Source organism: Gopherus flavomarginatus, chromosome 8, assembly GCF_025201925.1.
Source record: "Gopherus flavomarginatus isolate rGopFla2 chromosome 8, rGopFla2.mat.asm, whole genome shotgun sequence".
Classification (NCBI taxonomy): Eukaryota; Metazoa; Chordata; order Testudines; family Testudinidae; genus Gopherus; species Gopherus flavomarginatus.
Window position 1 is genome coordinate 89,357,120 of NC_066624.1, and position 16,324 is coordinate 89,373,443.

The 16,324-nt window shown below is 41.6% G+C and overlaps 1 protein-coding gene and 1 non-coding gene across 2 annotated transcripts in view; both read left to right on the plus strand.

Moving 5' to 3' along the window:
* P2RY1 (purinergic receptor P2Y1) overlaps window positions 1-15,875 on the plus strand; it is a 1,183,293-nt gene extending 1,167,418 nt beyond the window's left edge. The window contains exon 3 of the transcript XR_007776036.1: window positions 15,864-15,875. The gene's annotated coding sequence lies outside the window, so the exon portion shown is untranslated. The remainder of the gene's footprint in view (window positions 1-15,863) is intronic.
* On the plus strand, window positions 14,469-14,571 carry LOC127057369 (U6 spliceosomal RNA). The gene has a single exon (XR_007776093.1). It is a non-coding gene; the product is annotated as a U6 spliceosomal RNA (small nuclear RNA).
* Window positions 15,876-16,324: the final 449 nt, after the last annotated feature.

The window sequence follows — 16,324 nt, forward strand, 5'->3', positions numbered from 1 at the left end:
ATTCCTCAACTCCATAAATTAATTGCATATGTTCAAGTGTAATTAGGGTACAGCCACCAAAACAAAACTATCTCTTGAAAGACAGCACAGCATCAGTTATAGCCTGCTGAGAAAAACCATGCTATGCTTTTGGGGGCCGGGGCTACACCTTCCTGTGTTTGGAAAGTGCCTTGAACATTTTGGGCACTTAGCCATCTTTCCATTTGTCCCAATCCAATAGCCAGCTCTTAGTGTAGGTCAGAGTGGCCACAGGACCGCTGAAGCTTACACTTTCTGGAGAAGTTCCATGGACCATGATCACCTTAACATATTGCACTCTGGCTCCACCCCTTCCCATCCTGATATGTCTTCTCCCTGCTCAACATGCCTCCTATGTTGGCAGGGAATTTTCAGCAGCTTTAAGTTCCCTTTTTATGATTTTGGTAATTTGGCTACCTGTCTCCAGACATCACGATACTGACCAACGGCTCATTCCACTGAACAGCCTTCGGAGACAACCCCTTACAGTTACAGCTGATTTGGGTTGGATTTAAACATATGACTCTAGGTGGGCCGAATGAATAATAAATTACCCAAATAATCTTAAATTGGTGACAACTGGGTTCAGAGAAATACCAAAACATCACCAATATTCAGAGCTATTTAGATAAGTCATGATTCAGGGACAGGAAATGAGATTCAGGAAAGCATGATGCCAGGGACCACCAGGAAGAATGACAGACTGATTGGTGTTCCAGCTCGTGTCCATCTGACAGGGAGAGGCAAAGAAGCATAGATCCACCCCTCATTCAGCTAGCTCACAACTGTAAGCCCAGCAGTGGCTCATCTATACCATCTCCCTTCTCCAGCTCACCTCAGTTCTCCAAATCTTGGAGAGAGAGGGCGAGAAAATGATACTTCAGTTACTGCTCTCCTAGTTCCAGTGGGAAGAGAGTGACTATTCAAATGGTCTAGCTCCCTTCCCTGGATGCAAAGGAAGTAATATCCTGGCAAGCCAGACTCCTGATGCCTCAGGAGGTAAAATTACTTAGACAGCTTGGCTCTTGCTTCCTGAAGGCTGGAAAAGTGGAAATTGAGCAGTTTCCTCCAGGCTGTGTGGCCCCTCTTCCTGAGGACAGGAGAGAGTGTGTGAGGAGAGATACCCATAACCTGATAATTCCTTCTCTAAGGCTTTGGGAAGAAGGCATATGAGCAGGACTTCAGCCAAAGTGGTTATTACCTGAATAGTTTGATGAGATGAGGCTCAAAATTTGACCAAATATGGACCTGCTAAAGGCTGGGACCCTCACACATCCAGAGACCTAGAGCCATACCCCATTAACAGTCTCCTAATCATCCAGTCCAGGGTAAATTTGTTTCTGACTGAATATCTTCAGGACAATATTCAAACATGAGTCAATTTATTAAGAGCAACTACTTTCAAAGCTGCTCAATTTCCACTTAACTTTAATGGGAATTGGGTGTCCAAGTCCTTTGGGCAGCTCTGCAAATTTCAGCCTAAACATATATATAGAATGTTAGCTAATTCATCTGCATTCTGCAAGGATACACTTAGACCCTGTGGGCCCATTTATATAATGGATTGCTACAATCTTTCAGAATGAAAATCCTTATATGTAAGAGCTCTCATTATTCCTTAAGGAGCAACCACAGCAACTGTCATCATGGACATTCTGGGTATCTCACACCAGAATAAATCAGGAGTAATCTCATTAATGTTAATGCAAACTAGTGTGAGATCAGAATTAAGCCCTTTCTTTTGCACTGAGAGCTCTGTTGGATAGCCATAGACTGTGAGAGCTTTTTATTTCATTCATTACTTTTTGCAGGCTTTTGGCTACTATGGACTGACTGGTCATGCGCACTCAAAATGCCCTCTTACAGCTAGTCAAATATTAATGCCCTTTATGCTTTTTTTGTTCTCAGCTACCTAAGTATTATACTGTATGATTTTTTTTGTCTTGCAGTAGGTATACTGTGCTTAGAAAAGCTAGATTCTAAAAAGAATGTGTCAAATGGTCAAAGGAAACTGGTCAGAAATCGTTCACTTTCTCTATGAATATGGAATCCTAGAATGCAAAAGGGAAAATCACCTAATAAAATATAACAAATTCCTGACATTTTTATAAAACAATATTGTGTTGCTCTTGTTTTAAAAATGCATCTCTCTTCCCAGGAATCTTCACAGCAATAGGTAATAGGTCTCTGAGGTTGAATTCTCACGGGAGAGTCTAGGAGAAAAATGGGGTAATAACTGACTCTGTGAAAAACTGGGCTGCCTATTTTGATAACCAAATTATTGAATAGAAAAGATCATATCAAAGCAGCAACTGGGCATGGAGAATGGATTGTCAGTATAGAAGGAAAAAGCAACTTCTAGCGGAGCCAAGCTGAACTCAGATCAACTAGAAAGAGATTCCGTTTGGCTACTATACTGTTTGCTGACTTCAGTAATAATACTTATGGAACTCTTTCCAGTTTGAAAGCACTGTACAAGCACTAAGGGTTTTTCTAGACAAACTGGTAGCACACCGCAAGCGGGGATATAAATCTACAGTGCTCTAACATGTCCACGTGGACCTTGCGGCTGCACACTAACAATTCCCTAGTACATAATGAATACTCCCATTTCAAAACATTAGGGAACTTTTAATGTGTGGTAGCATGGTCTGCCCGGACAGTTAGGAAGGCCAATCTAGCCCCCAGTGTAAACACAGATAGGTCAATGGAAGAAGGCTTTTGTTGACCTAAGCTACTGTTGTTCTAGGAGGTGAAGTTTCTACAAAGAAGAAAAAACCCCTTCAGTCCCTGTAGGTTTTGTCTATGTTATGGGGTTATGCTGGCATGGCTACAGCGCCATAGCTATTCCACTACAGTCCCCGTAGTGTAGAAAGGTCTATGATGTGCAGCATGCTAGTATGCTGTAAATTTACAACCCAGCTTGCTGTGTGCTATTTGTCTAGAAAAGCCTTAAGGACCATATTCAACAAGGTACTTAAGCATGAGTTTAAGCATAAGTCTGTTCATGTACACAATGTCCGGCATATGCTTAAGCACCTTGCTGAATCAGGGTCTAAATAACTAACTCTTGTAACATCCCTGTTAAGTAGATAATTTTTATCTCCATTCTATAGAAGAGTAAACAGACTCCGAAGTGAAGCTACTTTCCATGACCACACAGAAATTCAATAGCAGTAGTGGCAATAGAATTCAGAAGTTCCTGACTCTCCATAAACCAAACCTCAGAGCCTCTTAGTCTGAGTCTCAGCTATGGTCATATGTGGGGTGACCATATTGCACGGTCAGCAGCAGAGGAATCTTGATATTTGGTTGTGTGCTCTAGTGTCTGACCACCAACTGGCAGACGTTATTTATCTGTGCATTTCTACCACGCTCTTCACCAAAGTATCTGAGCAGCTGAACAAATACATCTGAACTTCATTTCCACATATATTTTGAGTCGCTAATGTAGATGGATTCTTCTTTTTAAAATATCTGACAGATTATACCTGACAACAGTACCACCCATCTTTGATTATATGGAGAGACATTAACATGCTATCAAGTATCAGAGGGGTAGCCGTGTTAGTCTGGATCTGTAAAAGCAGCAAAGAATCCTGTGGCACCTTATAGACTAACAGACGTTTTGGAGCATGAGCTTTCGTGGGTGAATACCCACTTCGTCAGATGCATGTAGTGGAAATTTCCAGGGGAAGGTATATATATATATGCAGGCAAGCTAGAGGTAATGAGGTAGTTCAATCAGGGAGGATGAGGCCCTGTTCTAGCAGTTGAGATGTGAAAACCAAGGGAGGAGAAACTGGTTTTGTAATCGGCAAGCCATTCACAGTCTTTGTTTAATCCTGAGCTGATGGTGTCAAATTTGCAGATGAACTGAAGCTCAGCAGTTTCTCTTCGAAGTCTGGTCCTGAAGTTTTTTTGCTGCAGGACAGCCACCTTAAGGTCTGCTATAGTGTGGCCAGGGAGGCTGAAGTGTTCTCCTACAGGTTTTTGTATATTGCCATTCCTAATATCTGATTTGTGTCCATTTATCCTTTTCCGTAGTGACTGTCCAGTTTGGCCAATGTACATAGCCGAGGGGCATTGCTGGCATATGATAGCATATATTACATTGGTGGACGTGCAGGTGAATGAACCGGTGATGCTGTGATATACGCTATGTAATATACGCTATCATATGCCAGCAATGCCCCTCTGCTATGTACATCGGCCAAACTGGACAGTCGCTACAGAAAAGGATAAATGGACATAAATCAGATATTAGGAATGGCAATATACAAAAACCTGTAGGAGAACACTTCAACCTCCCTGGCCACACTATAGCAGACCTTAAGGTGGCCGTACTGCAGCAAAAAAACTTCAGGACCTGACTTCGAAGAGAAACTACTGAGCTTCAGTTCATCTGCAAATTTGACACCATCAGCTCAGGATTAAACAAAGACTGAATGGCTTGCCAATTACAAAACCAGTTTCTCCTCCCTTGGTTTTCACACCTCAACTGCTAGAACAGGGCCTCATCCTCCCTGATTGAACTACCTCATTACCTCTAGCTTGCCTGCATATATATATATATACCTGCCCCTGGAAATTTCCACTACATACATCTGACGAAGTGGGTATTCACCCACGAAAGCTCATGCTCCAAAACGTCTGTTAGTCTATAGGGTGCCACAGGATTCTTTGCTGTATTAACATGCTATTCAATCATATCCAGGGCAGACAGTCAAGAGCAGAGTATCACGTGCCAAAACTTTTAACACACTTCATTCTGTGATCTCAGAATAAAGCTTTGCACACTAATGAAGATTATAGCAACTGGACAGAAGACAATTCACATTTCTCACTATCTATAATTCTGTACTCTAGGAATGGGTAATGTTTAGATTCCAAACCAGCTTTGGTGTATAATGCCTTAGTAACTCTTGGCTCAGACTCAAAAAGAAATGTTTTGTTTTGTCATAATCAGTAAAAACATTTTAGAGTTAATTTTGAGGGTAAAATACATTAAATTCAATGTGAAGACTAACATTTCAGCACTAATATTTGTAAACATATGAAAATCTTGAGTCTTACCCCTCTACTTTAAATCTTTCTAGCAGTACTAGAGAACATTAGTAGTCATTTCCCTTCAACTGAAATTATTTTCCCTTTTTAATATATGATGTAATTTTGTCTTTCACAACTGAGTGAAACATATTCAGAAGAGTCCAGCAGATCTACTTTCCCATAGGGCCATACTCTTGTAAAAAAGCTTACATTACATCTGGAAGGCTACATAATTTCTCAACACATATTGAAGATTCAAATGCTGCTACTGTCTCTTCCAAAAGATTTTGCAAAGAAACAACAGCAATCATACCGCCCTATCCTCCTTCCTGGGTTATGAGGAGTAACAGCTCTTCATTCGTTTGATTACATTTCTAAGTCATGGTGTAAGACAACATTTTCTTGGGGTATAGTGGTAGTTAATGTCTTTAAAGTATTTAAATCAGTTTTCATATGATCCTGTTCATGTGAAAACTCTAAATATCCTGTTGCATATCCTCAACCTTTTCCTAAATTTTGTAATTTTAGGCATGATACACTTTTTTAAAAAATGTTCAGACATTTGAAGTGATCCAATATTATTAATCTAATGTAATTCATCCCTTCTCAGAAATAATAGATCCTAATCCTAACAAGTGAATTTGCTGAGGGAATGATAGAGGACCAAAACCTCAGAAATCACACCTATATTCAGTGCTTCCTCCCCATTTTTACCATTTCCTTGCCAGATGTTTCGGTCCAGTTGCTTTTGTAGGCATAGCTTCCTAGGTTACTTCCATCTTTAATGGACCATACTTCCAACATAAATCATCACCTGAGAAGTCAGGCCAAGATTAGTATCAACCTAGAAGTTCAATAAAAGTTCCTCCACTAGCCAACTGAATAACCCACATGCAAAAACCCTCATGGCATTCAAAGAATCCACTGTGAATGTTCCAGGTCAATGTGTATATAAAATCTGGCCAATTACATATGCCCATAAAGTTAAAGCTTTAGAAAATATTCGTCATTAACACATGATTTAGATAGGAGTTAGGTCCTGGAAGGGTAGCATGGCAGAACGAAAGGGAAACTGCAGCTATTATCATCACTATTGTAGATTGTGCCTGTATTTATATGAGTCAGCCAAGTCTGTATCCCTCTATGAAATATAGATCAGATTGGAAAGAGAAGAAGCAAACCAGTTCCACACAAGTGTCTTGTCCTTATCTTTAAGGCCCTTCACAATTAAGCCCATTCTATCTAGCTAATCTTGTAACTTATTACAACAACCTCACCACCACTCCTCCAATGTTCCCAGCCTGTATTACTCATCATTGCCTTCTCCATTAAATACCTTCACACTTTCTCCCTGTAACTGACTCATCATCCCAGTGTACCCCCTTGTGATGTGACATGACATTTCCATGACTCTGCCTTAGCTCTCCCTTAGGACTTCAGTGATATGGCATCGTGGTGTCTTGGCCAAGTCACGTTCTAGCCCCACCCCTTCCTGGGTTCAGCTGGTCCTTAGAATTCCAAATAATGTCCACCACAACTGGCAAATTATATATACTCAACTCAGATATCTTTTGTTCCTCCTGTGGTCTCTTTTCAGTCCCAGTGTCTCTGCTGAGAAGTAACAAACAAACAAAAAACCAACCTCCAGTCCTCAGCCCTGCAGGGCATGAAATTCCAGTCTCTCTTCCCGTTCCTCTCAGTTCACCATCCTATTCTCAGGATCTTGACTCACAAGGCCTCTCCCCTCAAGTTTTGTCCTTTCCCAGGCTCACCAAAAAGAGAATCCTCTCCTTCAGCTTTCATTAATCCCCTTATCCCTGTCTCTTGCCACTCCTCTCACAAGAGAGGATCCAAAACCTCCTCTCCCCAGAGCCTTCTCCCTTTGACTGCCCTGTACTCCCTACTTTAGCTTCCTCCTTCAGCCAACTATTCACACTTAGGTGCACTAGGTGAGGCTAATAAAGCTCTCCAGATACAGTTAACCTTCTGCGTCCTGTTTGGGGTTTACATATCCCATCACAATCCCTTATGCATTGGGAAAACTCCCTGACAAAATCTGTCCAGCTTTGGTGTATAACGCCTTAGTAACTCTTGGCTCAGACTCAAAAAGAAATGTTTTGTTTTGTCATAATCAGTAAAAACATTTTAGAGTTAATTTTGAGGGTAAAATCTTATCTTTCTTGAAATTCCTCCTTACGAGTCATTTCAGTCACAATGCCTCTGAAATCCAGATACATAATGGCTAGATAGGTGACAATCTATGATTGTTCTTCCTTTTCTTTCTTTTCCTACTCCCTTACTGCCTACTTCTCCCTGTATTAAATACCACCACCACCACATGTAATTAACAAAGCTGTGCCACACTCCTTTGTTTGTGTGTCATGTTTCCATCACCTGCCCTTTGTTTGTATTTTTTCTGTTGTAATCCTTTTGGGGCAGGGATTGTCTCTTCTATGTGATTATACAGCACACAGCACAATGAGGCTGCAGTCAGGATTGAGGGTTTTGAATGCTACCGTGATATAGATATTTACTGATGCTACTTCCACACATCCTCTTTCTAACCGGAACAAACTTGATGTGCCAAGATATCATGAGAAAGATGCTCCTGCAGTATTTCCAGGTCATCCAACAGCACGGAGCACACAAAAAAATGTTGATAGTTCAGATAAGCAGTATGCTTACCCTAACGAATACCTGAACCTGCTGAGGATCACCCATCAATACCAGTGACTGTAGAAGGAGGTATAAGGCTTGATTCAGTGCCCACTGAAGTCAGTTGGAAGATTCACATTGGCTCATAATGCCCTTCTGTTAAAGGGTCTGACTTCATGTGGAAATATATCTAAAATGATACATTTCAATAGGCTGAATGAGAGCCAGAAGTTTCCATATAACTCTATGTGTGACATATTCAAGGCTGTAGTCGGGTAACAAATCAGGAATCATGAAGTGAACAAAAAGCAATTGTACAATTTTCAGATTATGGTGAATAATTAGAGGACTATACCATACAATTAGAAACGGACCATATCAGAAGCAGTAATACTGATTTGATGTGATCCTGCACCACATGTGGACAAGATAACTCACTCTTGTTTATCTCATAGATCCATGGTCTGTCTCAGAAAAAGGTAATCTGTTTTCCCCTCTCCCACCTTGAATTTAACACATAGACCAGCCAGACTAAATATGCAATTAACTTAAAAGAGAAAGAGCAAGTACTGAAGTATTGTCATTATCATTCAGTTTCCCCCCAAAGATTATCACCACAGACATCAAAAGGATGGTCAAGCTATTGGAAGTACACCCAGGAGGTACATCCATAATACATTGTAGCTGGAGCTGGGCAAATAGCAGGGGGGAAGTATTTATGAACATTTTTGTGAATTCTGAATTACGTTTCAGTCCAGCCTTGTTCACAGGAGGAGAGGCTCATAGAAAGTTAATTTAAAGCTGGAGCCAAGATCTGTGAACCAAGGTATCAAATGCATTTTGCATAGAAGTAGACACTGTTTATAAATATTGGAGCATCCAGGCAGTCAAAAATCAGTAGTAACATCATATGACTCATCATGCAACTTGAACGGCAAAGTCCAAAAGTTGAAGGACCACTTTGAACAATATGTGAACAATCCACTAACTGACATGTATTCATAAACCGTTCAGCAAACGAGTTTGAATAAAGAACAAACTTTGAAAATTGTAATATGTTCATAGACAATTTGTGAGCAGAACACAGAGACAACCTGATGGTGGGAGGCACAATTAAAGGTTGGGGGACATGTGACCGCCCCACGCATTGCCTCAGGGCCCTTTCCCACTTACCCTGTACCTCCCACACCTGCTCCAAGCCAGCACTAACTTGCCCTGGCTCCTCTCAGAGCTCCTTCCCCACTGCTTCCATTGCCTTCCCACTACAGGCATGGTGCAGGCTGGAGCGGGCTGTCAAGCAGGTAACTGCAGGTCCGGGCGAGGAAGGGATGGGACTTAGTGGGTTTCTCTGCACCCCATCTGGCAGAGCGGTGCTGCCAATCCGGTTTCTCTTCTCTGCTCCGGGTGCCTCTGAGCAGGGCTCGGCAGGACCGCTAGGTGCCAGTGCCTTTCCAAGGCACATCCCACTAAGCTGCTCTGAGTCTAAACTCCCACCCTGGAGGGACATGTGACTCCACGTGACTCCCACCACATGTCGCCTCTGGGCTAAAATCTCTGAATAAATTATTTGCAGCAAATAATGTGACCAGCTTTTATTCAGCAATGATTGATACAAGCTGTTTGAGATGGGAAAATAATCTGCAGAACGGGTTAGATACACCTCTTTCAGAGCCATGTTGGGTTAAGCAGTGAGGACTAGCCCAGAATAAGATGAACATAAAGGCAACTTAGTCCAAACTAGCCCTCTCCCCTACATATCTGGTCTTAGGCTGAATGTAGCATAGATAGCTAGATAGACAGACAAACAACTCTATGGGTGTCTGAGCTCATTAAGGAGTCATTCTACAAAGTATCTGTTTCAACCACTGGAATTGACTTTCAAGTGAAAGCTGCACTGTGCACCTCAGGTTATAACAAGATCACCCAACCCTCAGCACAACTGTTCCATCTGCTCTGAAAGACTAAACAAACACAGGGCATACCGCCCAAAGTCTTCCCCCAGTTTTATCATCACTGACAATGTTGTAAGCTCATTGTGCAATAACAAACTCACATACGAGCTTTGCTTTCTCAGCTGTCTGGCACAGCTTACGTAGGATTTTCCTGAGGGTGAGCATTCTACTGGATATCTTCGAGCAGATGCTTTCAATATCTGTACACATTGTGGATCATTCAGAAAGGAAAGAACTGCTGGAGAGACATAATATCCCCATGCAAAAATAAAAAAAGAAAAGTTGCTAGAAAGAAGACTACTTTGAAAATTGTGGAAAGAGTTACAATACTGAAAAAGCATACCCCTGGAATAAGGAATAGTAAAAGGACAATAAAGTGTAACTCTTTAGTAGTTAAGGCATATGCAATATTATTTTGCAACCATCAGAGAGAAGTACTCGTTTACCTCAGGAGCAACTTCACTGAAGTCAAAAGAGTTACATGGGCATAGAACCAGCATGAGAGCAGAATTAAGCTCCCATATCTGATGCCATTGGAAACGAGATTGGAATCATAGTCTTGCACCTACTTCTTCAACAGTCCTCTCAGAAACACCCCAAAATGCTCTAAGACAAGATTTTGAAGAGTAAAGTCTTTGGCTGTCATGCAACCAGCTACTATACCTGGAAGAGTCTATCCATTTCTCTTTATCCCACTGATTCACCTGCCCTTCCTTCTCAAGTAATCCCATTGGAGTCAATGTCAAATGGTGAGAGTAACAATATTTTAATCACACAGAAAGGTAAATGCTTGTGAAAATGTACGGAACTTAGGCCAACACAGTACTGTGTGTTAATTCCCACTATTTTCACAACATTGACAGCAATTGCCAGTAAAAGCCACATAAAATGTGTGTGAATTTCACACTTTTCACATAAAGCAGATATTTCCTGGGGTTTAAAAATGTGAATTTTCTATGGTTCCACAAAAGGTGAGAATTATCTTCGTACGCCCTAGGTGGATAAGTATTACAATCCCCAATTTACAGAAGGAAAAACTGAAACACAGAGAGGTTTTTATAATAGAAAAATACCATTGTTTCTTCTTACTGTTAACACTTTGCACACTTTCCCCCCATAGACCTGAAAGTGCTTTGTAGAGGTGGATACAGTAAAAGTACCATCAGACTCATTTTACAGATGAGAAAACCAAAGCACAGAGCACTTAAGTGATATATCCAAGACTATATTGTGATTCAGCAGCAGAGCCAGATATAGAGCAGAAACCTCCTCACGGCTATTTCTGTCCACTGGATGATAACATTATGACTTACTCAAATCCACATAGTTAATCAGTGGCAGAGGTAGATTCAAACTCAGGAGTTGTTTACTGGCTCCCTATAACATATTTGCTACTGATTTATGGCTGTTTTTTAGCCTCATATATGAAATGGCATGATATTATAATGTTTAAGAACTTTTACTTCTCAAACTATACTGGGAGCACCACTGTTTGACACGTTTCATAGCTTTGTTCTGCAATTCCTCTGTGTATAGGGATGGAGATTTTCTAATTGGTCCACAAGTATTCTTGACTGTATCTGCTTGCTACCTAGCCAGGAGGTTATTTTAGTTTTAACATAGCATTCCCTCCGGGTTATCTCACAGAATAAGAAAGAATAGTAACACACTTCTGGAAGGCTGGAGGCTCAACCAAATCCTCTACTCTCACTTCCGCCTAACTAGTCACTCTCAAATCCCCAAGGCTTCTACACAGCTGGGTGTCATATTATTTTGGCTTGGAGTTATACTTGCACAGTTGGTACCACCTGCTGTAAATTCTTTAGTCCTTGTTATCTCTGCAGCAGCTCTTGGCCTTTTAAAAGCTAATTCAGTCAAGGAAGAGGAAGGGACAGTGAGTGCTTGATGTTCAAACAGCAATTTTATTTTCCAGAAACTCTTCAGATTTATAGTTCAGGCTACATTTTGGGAATTCACAGTGTGACACAATGAACTATTAACTGCTGCTGCTGCTACTACTCCTATTTAAATAATAAGGGCCAAACTATACTCTCAGTTATATGATTGTGAGTGTAAATCCAATATAACTCTAAAGGCTGCAATGGAATATCTTCAGTTGTAGGTAATAGAGGACCTCGAGAGTTTTACCTCTGTAAATAAGCACAGATTTTGGATCTATGCCTTCAGCCTCATGTCTCATTATACATCCAAGGCATAGGCCAAAAACCAAGTGAAAAACCCTAATGTTTTCCTCTATACCCCAATATCAGGCACAATAGAGCATTACATTTGTATATTAATACTATTAGGCATTCACTTTCAGCACTACAGATGTCACCAGACCAGTAATGGAGAAGCTGAGGGAGACACTGAGTGGCCACTGTAACAAATGAGTTATTAGCTCTTAAATACACTCTTTTTGGATGCAAAGCCATCTTAGATGACTCAGGCACAGGGTGGATTGAAGCACTGCTAGTAGTTGAAGCAAAACATAATGATTTCTCATTCATTTACATCCATTCCATTTCATTTATGAGGGCTGAGCTGTGAATTCATTGGGAATGAATGGAGAGATTTTATGTTGGCAAGAAGGTATGGCTGGACAATAAAATTGGAGATAGGCCGAAGTCAGAACCTCAGATCCCACTCCCCATTGGACTTTGGGAAAGTTTGGGTTTGGATCTGGAGCCAAATTTTACAGCTCAAGCCCTTATCTAATCAGAACACAGATTTGGACAGTCCAAGCCTAAGTCACACTCTGATATAGTTTCTTCGATGTATAAATTCTCCATCTCTTATTTCTGTGACTTTGGTCCTTTAACAGGGTATTGACTGGAAGTGAAAGAGGAACAGCCCATTTGCAGTTTGGACCACTTCCAAACTGGAAGAAAAAGCAATGTCATGTTGCCTCAAAAACAACTATTTGCTCTACTTCTATCCCTTTATTCTAATACACATACGCTGTTATTTTCAACTAGCAGCTCTGAAAAGTGGGCTACTCACTTTGATTCCAGTTAAAGAACTTGGTTTGCACTCTCTTCCTGGCCAGGAAAGCTACAGTGGAGGTCTCCTCTTGTAGTCAGGAAGAATGTGACCAGGGTAATTACTCTTTAATGGTATTAATGATATCTTGGAGTCACTGTTGATATTTCTCTGAAAACATCTACTTAATGTGCAGCAGCAGTCAAAAATGCTAACAGAATGTTAGGAACCTTTAGAAAAGGATAGATAATAAGACAGAAAATATCTAAGTGCCACTATATAAATCCATGTTGCACTCACACCTTGAATACTGCATGCAGTTCTGGTAATCCCATCCCAAAACAGATATATTAGAATTGGAAAAGGTACAGAGAAGGGCAACAAAAATGTTTTGGAGTAAGGAGCAGCTACCATGCAAGGAGAGATTTAAAAGACTGTGACTATTCATCTTAGAAAAGAGAGACAACTACGGGCAGGAACTTGTTGCCAGGGGATATTGTGAAGGTCAAAAGTACAACTTGCTTCAAAAAAAGAATTAGGTAAATTCATGGAGCATAGTTCCATCAATGGCTAGTAGCTGAGTGGTCAGGGACACAACCCCATGTTCCAGGTGTCTCTAAACCTCCAACTGCCAGAAGCTGGGAATGGACGTCTGAGGATGGATCATTCAATAGTTGCCCTGTTCTGTTCATTCCCTCTGAAGCATCTGTAACTGGCCACAGTCAGAAGACAAGAATCTGGGTGAGATGGGCCATTGTTCTGACCCAGTATGGTCACTCTTATTTCTTATTATTTTCATAATATGAACACAGCAATAAAACTTGATGCTTAACAGACACCTTGCATCTGAGGATCTAAGAGGGTGAAGGTTTGGGGAGCAGGTCTCTTCCTGAGTTCGACAAACACTGAGACCCATTTCAAAATGTCGCCAGGGAAAAGTGAATTTGTGAAATTCCTTGTTCACAAACACTATGTTTTAGTGGACCGATAATGTGAAGTGCAGCGTCTGGCAGGCATACCTTTTAACATGCACATTTTTATTTGTATTCCAATTCGAATACTAACAGAAAAATCATACCATTTGGAACCAAGCCAGCAAAGTTTTGCCCAGTTGATTTTTGAAAGGCCCCTATCACTTTTACAAAGTTTTAAGATGCTATTTTCCATTTTAGATGAAAAAAAACTTTAAAACTCTCTCACTTTTATTTTCTTAAACTATTTTTCTAAAAAAAATAATTTTCCTTATTCCTTCAGGCTTTTGTGCGTAGGCTGAGGTAGCTTCATTCAAAATCCTCTCTGGTCTCAGTGTGTGGTGTCCTTAGAATGCCTTATGCTCAGCCGAGCTGAGGGGCATTTAGGAGGCCTGTAAACAGACTACTAAATCCCCCTGAAAATCCAGGCAAATTCCAACGCTGTCTTTTTCTCAGTAGCGGTGGGTGGGCTAATTACAAACCTATTTAAACGTTGTGAGTTCAAGGGTTTGGTTTAACCTTGAACAATATTTGTTTCACTTTGTACTTCAGAGATGCTGTCAAAAAGGGAAGAAGAGAAGGTGAGAACAAAGTGGAAATTGGAGCAGAGAGTGAGCAGACTGAAAACACAAGGGTAAGGTTGAACTCCCCTGAAAGTCTGGAGGTTGGGAGTGAAAAAATTCTAATACAAAATGAACAATCTACAACAGTGAGTACCCATTTGTCATATCGTATCTTTATGTGGGAGTGGAGGGAGGGATTCTAGCTTGTTTTCATACATTGCACAGGCTCTCTTTCAGTTAGAATAACTTTTTAAAATTGAATCACCCTTAGGAAATAACCCTGCTTCACTGGCACCATAAAGATGCTGGAAAATGCAGATACAATTAGCATGGCCTCTGCACAAGCATGACATGAATATTTGCAAAGCATTCCTTCTATTTTTTAAAGGATTTAAATTACAGAAATAAAAGGTTCATATACTAGGCTGGGGTGGGCAAGCTTTTTGGCCTGAGGGCCACATCGGGGTTGCAAAACTGTATGGAGGGCTGGGTAGGGAAGGCTGTGTCTCCCCAAACAGCCTGGCCCCTGCCCCATATCTGATCCCTCCCACTTCCCGCCCCCTGACTACCCCCTCAGAACTCCTGACCCGTCCAACCCACCCCTGATCCTTGTCCCCTAACTGCCCCCTCCCGGGACCCCACACCCATAACTGTCCCCGGGACCCCACCCCCTATCTAACCCCCGTTCCCCTTCCCCTGATCCCATCCACACCCCCGGCCCCTGAAAGGCCTCCCCGGGACTCCCACGCTTATCCAACTCCCCACCCCATCCACCCCCAAGAACCTCCACCCCATCCAACTGCCCCCTGCTCCCTGTCCCCTGAGTGCCCCCCAGGACTCCCTGCCCCTTATCCAATCCCCTGCTCCCTGCCTCCTTACCATGCCACTCAGAGCAGCATGTCTGGCAGCCGCGCCGCCTGGCCAGAGCCAGACACACTGACACACTGCTCGGCAGGAGAGTGCAACCCCGCCTCCCAGATCACTGCCCGCACGGCAGCATAGCTGTGGGGGAGGGGACAGCGGGGGCAAGGCCAGGGGTTAGCTCCCCAGCCGGGAGCTCAGGGGCCAGGCAGGCCGGTGCAGTGGGCCGGATATGGCCCACAGGCCGTTTGCCCACCTCTATACTAGAGCAAGTTTTGTGAACTCTGCTAACCTGAAAGAGTACTTCAAGCAGTTTGCCAAATCTCAAACTCCACAAGGTTCAGCCATCCCTAATTCTCACTTCAGTTGGGTGTCCACATAGGAAGTGGAGAAAAGAGATAGGACAGGAAAGTATGCTGCCACCATCAGAGCCCACACAATGTAACAGACTGCCTAGGGGCATAATGGAAGCTCCTTTGCTGGAGGTTTACAGAAGGAGGCTGGATAGCTATCTGTCTTGAATAGTTTAGACAATTTAGATAGTTTAGACACAACAAATCCTGAATCTTGGCAGGGGGTTAAACTAGATAACTCTTGCGGTTCCTTCTAACCTTATGATTTTATGAAAATAAATCTAAAGTAAATCATTCACATTAGTAGAAATACTCCTAAATTATTCTGGTGTAATCAAATTATTAGCCACTTGTATTCACAAACTATCTTTCCAACTTATTGTTAAAAACACTTTGGAATCTACAGTACAGATTTAATTGTCCCACTTAATAGAGTTTATGGAATGGCTTCTAATAAAGATGGTAATAGTGATAGATTATATATATCAGGATAATCTAACACGGATCTCAGTGAAAACAAAAATATACACAGAGTGTGAGTTATGATTTTGGTAATTCAAAAAAAGTTGATCACTAAGGATCAGGCTCTCACCCATTATAAGGGATAGTGTAGTCATTCAGTAGTATGGATGCATAACTACAGTAAATTCATGTATATAATATGCTCTGAATATTAATCTTTAAAAGAAAATGAGATACTATGACAGAAATTGAGAAGAGTGGAAAAAAGACAAGATTTTTCTTACTGACTGCTGCAAAGTGGGGCAGATTGTTGAAGTTTGAAAGACCCTACTCAAAGAATAGTTACCAATGCTTTGCTGCCTCCCTCATCAGAGCCTTTCTCTACATGCAGAGGATTGTGCAGGACCCTAAGAGTTTGTCGTCTCATTACTCTACTGGCATAAGCAGTGCCTCACTGT